Raw genomic sequence first — 5,608 nt, forward strand, 5'->3', positions numbered from 1 at the left:
GGTATCAAATTGCGATTTTAATTAGTATTTCTCTAATTTCTAATGACCCTGGGTATTTTTTCATGTGGTTATTTGCCATATGCATATCCTGTTTTGTAAAATATGTGTATAACTTGTGTCCATTTTCCAATTGGACCATTTGTTTTTTTTCCTGTTGAGTTTTGAGAAGAAAAGGTAGCAGATAATATATGTAAAGATGAAACACTATATATGTATATAGCTACAACTACCACACCAAAAGGAGAGATGAGAAAGATGATTTGAGATGGAAAATGTTTTGAAAGACAGTATTGATTATTTTTCCAAAATTGAAAATATAATCAGAATACACTTACAGGAAACACTATGTAACATATGCAGGATGGATACAAACACAACCATCATACATATATTTTTATTTATAACTGACAAATAATAATTGCATGTATTTTGCGGGCACAGTGTGGTGTTTCAATACATGTATACAATGTGTAATGATCAAATTACGGTAATTAGCATATCCATCAGCTCAAAGATTTATCATTTATTCGTGGTGAGAATATTCAGAATAATCTCTTCTAGCAATTTTGGAATATACAATATATTATTGTTAACTATAGTTATCCTACTGTGCAATGGAATACTACAGTTTGTTCCTCCTATCTAACTGTAACTATGTACCCATTGAGCAATCTCTCCCCATTCTTCCTCCTCCCTACTCTCCCCAGCCTCTGATAACCACTATACTGTAGGGAGACGCCCTGAAACTATTGCTATGGAATAAAAGATGAAATGCTCCTGTAAATACAAAATTGCATGCAGGATTGTGTAAAGACAATGCCAGGTTGGACTGCCAGAATGAGCCAACGGCGTGTGATGTGCTTCCCCCTGCAGAGAGCCTATGAATAGACATGCAATCAGGGAGGTTTCACATCACCAAGATTCCTATCACAGAAAAGCAGATGTTCATAGCTCTGGGAATGAAATGTGATCCTTATGGAGAGCCTATAAATGGATGCATGAGGGGCACCTGTCCATACGGCTAAGACAGGGCTATAGATGCCCTCATCTTGCCACAGCTCTTCTAGGCCTCTTTAGGGTTAAGGCCTAGGGTTAAGAATTTCTGGTCTAACCCGTTGTCTAGCTTCACATCCTGTTTCTATGGATTGTTTGTAACCAGCTTTTGCTGCAACTGTTTCTGCTGATTAATGTCTTGCTAATCATAGGTTATGGAAAGACTGTGTTTCTGTTTTAAGGCTCTGTTAGAAATTACTGATACACACACTACATTGTAAATTCTTACCTCTGTATACTGTACTTCTGCATACAGACGTTATGTTAAAGAATTACTTCATCCCCATGTGACCATCACACCTCATAATCAAATGACCCTAAATCCCTCACTAACCTACCCCCCACCCTCACTAAACTTAATAATAAATGCTGGTATATCCAGTGCATCGTTGGCACTGCGGGACCAGAAGGCAGTGACCCCCCTGGACACAGCTTTCACTATCTTTTGTGTGTCTATTATTTCTTGACCTGCTGATCCACCTGGGAACAAAGAGAGACCCCCCACTGCATTGTGGGCTGCTGGCCAGATCTCACAATACTATTCTACTCTTTAGTTTTATGAGATAAACTTTTTTAGATTTCACGTATAAGTGAGGTAATGCAGTATTTGTCCTTCTGTGCTTGGCTTATTTCACTTAACATAATGTTCTCCAGACTCATCTAACGTGTAAAAAGTGACAAGATTTCATTCTTTTTTACAACTGAACAGTATTTCATTGTGTAAATATACCACATTTTCTTTATTCATTCATCCATTCATGGACACTTAGGTTAATTCCCTATCTTGGGTATTTTGAATAGTGTTGCAATAACATGAGAGTGTACACATCTCTTTGAAAAACTGATATCAGTTCCTTTGGATATATACCCAGTAGTGGGATTACTGGATGTTACGGTAGTCATATTTTTGCTTTCTGAGAAACATCTATACAGTTTTCCATAATGGCTACGCAAGTTTGCATTCCCACCAATAGTGGGTAGGTTTCCTTAATTTCATATCTTCGCCAGCATTTGTTACCATTTTTCTTTTTGACAATAGCTTTTATATGTGGGATGAGATGATATTTAACTGATGTTTTGATTTATATTTTCCGAATGATTAGTGATACTGAGCATTTTTTTCATATATCTCTTGGCCAGTTGTATGTATTCTTCTGAGACATGTCTATTCAGATCATTTACCCATTTGTAAATTAGATTATATTTTTTACATTGAGTTGTTTGAGTTCCTTACATATTCTGAATATTAACCCCTTGTCAGATGTGTAGTTTGCAGATTTTTTTTTTTTTTTTATTCTGTAGGTCGTCTCTTTACTCTGTTGCTTGGTTCTTTGGCTGTGCAGTAACATTTCTGTTTAATGTATTTTCATTTGTCTATTTTTTATTTTGTTGCCTGGGCTTTTGAGTTCTTATTAAAAAATTCTTTGCCAAGACCAATACCATGAAGCCTTTCCTCTAGGTTTTCTTCTGGTAGTTTTATAGTTTGGAGTCTTACATTTAGGAATTTAATCAATTTTAAGTTAGTTTTTGTCACTGGTGAGAGATAACGGTCTAGTTCCACTCTTTTTTATGCGGATATCCAGTTTCCCCCAGAACCACTTATTGAAAAGACTAACATTTCCCTGTGTGTGTTCTTGGTGCCTTTTTTGAAATGCTGTTGTCTGTGAATGTGTGGATTTATTTCTGGATTCTCTATTCTGTTCCATTAGTCTGTGTGTCTGTTTTTATACCAATACCATGATGTTTTAGTTGAAATAGTTTTGTAGTATATTTTGAAGTCGGGTAGTTTGATGCCTCCAACTTTGTGCTTTTTGATCAGGATGGCTTTGGTTATTTGTGGGACTTTTGTTATTCCATGTAAATTTTAAGATTTTTTTTTCTGTATATATAAAAATAAAAATATATAAAAATTAGCTTTGGTAATTTGATAGGGTTTGCATTGAATCTGTAGGTAACTTTGGATCATATGGACATTTTAACAATATTAATTCTTCCAATACATAAACACAAAATATGTTAATATTTATTTGTGTTTTCTTCAATTTGTTTTATCAACATTTTATAGTTTTCATTGTAGAGATGTTCTCATTGGTTAAATTATTCCAGGATATTTTATATTTTTGTAACTATTATAAATGGGGTAGCCTTCTTGATTTGTTATTCAGGTAGTTCATATTGGCATATAGAAATGCTAATAATTTCCGTATATTGATTTTGTATCCTGTGAGTTTATTGACTTTATTTATTAATTCTAACATTGTTTTGGTGGTGTCATTAGGCTTTTCTGTATATTCACTCATGCTCTCTGCAAATAGAGACAATTTTACCTCCTCCTTTCCAATATAAATATCCCTAATTTATTTCTCTTACCTAATTGCTCTGGCTAGGACTTCCAGTAGTATGTTGAATAGTAGCAGTGGACATCCTTGTCTTGTTTCAGGATTTAGAAGAAAAGTTTTCAACTGTTTCCCATTCAGTATGATGTTAACTGTGGGTTTGCCATATATGGCCTTTGCTGTGTTGAGGTAAATTCCTTCTATATCTAATTTGTTGAAAGTTTTTCTAATAAAAGGATGTTAAATTTTATCAAACACTATTCCTACATCTATTGAGATTATTATATGGGTTTTTTCTTCATTCTGTTGATGAAATGTATCTCATTTATTGATTTGCATATGTTGAAGTATCTTTGGAATGCTGGAATAAGTCCTACTTGATTATGGTAAAATAATATTTTTGATGTGCTGTTTTATTTGCTTTGCTGTATGTTTTGGTGTCAGGATAATGCATGTCTTGAAGAATGATCTTGAAAGAATTTTCTCCCATTTCATTTTTTTGGAATAGTTTGAGAATTGACATTGGTTCTTCTTTAAATGTTTGGTAGAATTCAGTAGTGAAGACATCAGGTCTTGGGCATTTCTTTGATGGGAGATTTTTAAATTTTTAACTCAATTCTATTACGTGATATTGGTCTTTCCAAGTTTTCTGTTTCTCTGATATTCAATATTGGTAGGCTTTATGTGTCCCAGAATTTATCCATTTTTCTAGGTATACGGGTTTGTTGGGTTATAGTTGCTCATAATGTTTTCTAATAGCAAAAATATGGAAGAGTTTACAAATTTGTATGTTATCCTTGCATAGGGGCCACACTATTCTTCTCTCTATCAGTCCAATTTAATACATGTGCTGCTAAAGGAAGGAAGCATCATACATACATTTTAGATGATAGAAACCTAAAAGAAATGGAAAACTCCAAAATTATCCAAGGAAAAGCTTATTCATTAACTTCAAAGATTAAAAATAAGATCGATTGCTGACTTCTCAAAAATGATTAAAGTCAGGACAAAAAACATTTGAAGTGATAAAAGAAAATATTGGCTAACCTAGAATTCTAAACCTTTTAAAAAAGTATAAAAATGAAGACAAATATTGTGTAGAATAATGGATTACATCCTTTATAAAAGGCAAAGACAGACTGAATATCTAGTTTATCTTAAAAGATTAAAAACTGTGAGAACTGAATGTAATATGAAATCCTGTTCTGGATGCTTCACAAAAATAAATGTGAAAACCCAACAAAAAGCTATAGCAGTCACGAATTCATATGTATCTGCAGTTAGAATGCAAAAGATAAAAAGCAAAATTCAACATATTTCAAGCCACAATAATACTGCACTATCTCATTTCTTTCAGAAAATTTTGTAATAGTAAATGAAAAACAAATTAGATTATATGATATTTTGAATATTATGCTACATTATTTGAATTATTGTAACTGTATTATTTGAACACAGTTAAAATAAGCAATCTCCATTGCATTTGCTAGAAGGGATTCCTCTGGCTACTATATCCCTCCTTCATATATTTTCATTTTCTGAGGCAGAGAGACATATAAGTTTAAGAGATTGGAAGGGAAAACCGAGCAGGCTTCTTCACCTTTTAAGGATCTATCTGCATTTAGAGATTCTACACTCTGCTCCATTGCCCTCCTTTATGCCATATTGGTTGAGTGAAGCCCTCACAGTAAAGCAGCATTGTCAGTGATTCTACCTGTGTAAGTCTGCCTAATTCAGGAGTCATATACTAATAAGCCATCGCCAAGGACAACTAAGTCACATTTCTCATGGTCAATTTAACAATTATAAACTAGCTTTTTGTCTCTACTTGCCTGTCTGTAGTGACTAACTCTTAACTGGCTGAAATTATGGTAGCAGGAAAAAGAAGTGCTATTGTGTACGGGATACTTACGATCCCTTTTCTCATTTATAATTATATCATTCTACATAAAAATTTAAAATTCATTTTTAAGCAGACAAAACTCATGCACTATAATAGAAGTATTAAAATTTCAATGAATTTACTTAATATTGAATATGCCATTGGATCAATGAATTTGAAAATACCAATAAAATGATTGCAAAACCATAGTAAAAGAAAAATTTCACTGATGAGTAAATCAAAATTATTTTGAAAAAACTTCCACAAATCTTATGTGTTAAAGAAGAAATTAAAATAGAGATTATGCAATATTTAAAGCACAATAATAATACTGCAG

At 33.0% G+C, this 5,608-nt stretch overlaps 1 non-coding gene across 1 annotated transcript; it reads right to left on the reverse strand.

The window, feature by feature from the left end:
• Window positions 1-4,149: 4,149 nt before the first annotated feature.
• Window positions 4,150-4,257, reverse strand: LOC129037675 (U6 spliceosomal RNA). The gene has a single exon (XR_008502905.1). It is a non-coding gene; the product is annotated as a U6 spliceosomal RNA (small nuclear RNA).
• Window positions 4,258-5,608: the final 1,351 nt, after the last annotated feature.

The sequence above is a fragment of the Pongo pygmaeus genome, chromosome 4 (assembly GCF_028885625.2).
Source record: "Pongo pygmaeus isolate AG05252 chromosome 4, NHGRI_mPonPyg2-v2.0_pri, whole genome shotgun sequence".
NCBI lineage: Eukaryota > Metazoa > Chordata > Mammalia > Primates > Hominidae > Pongo > Pongo pygmaeus.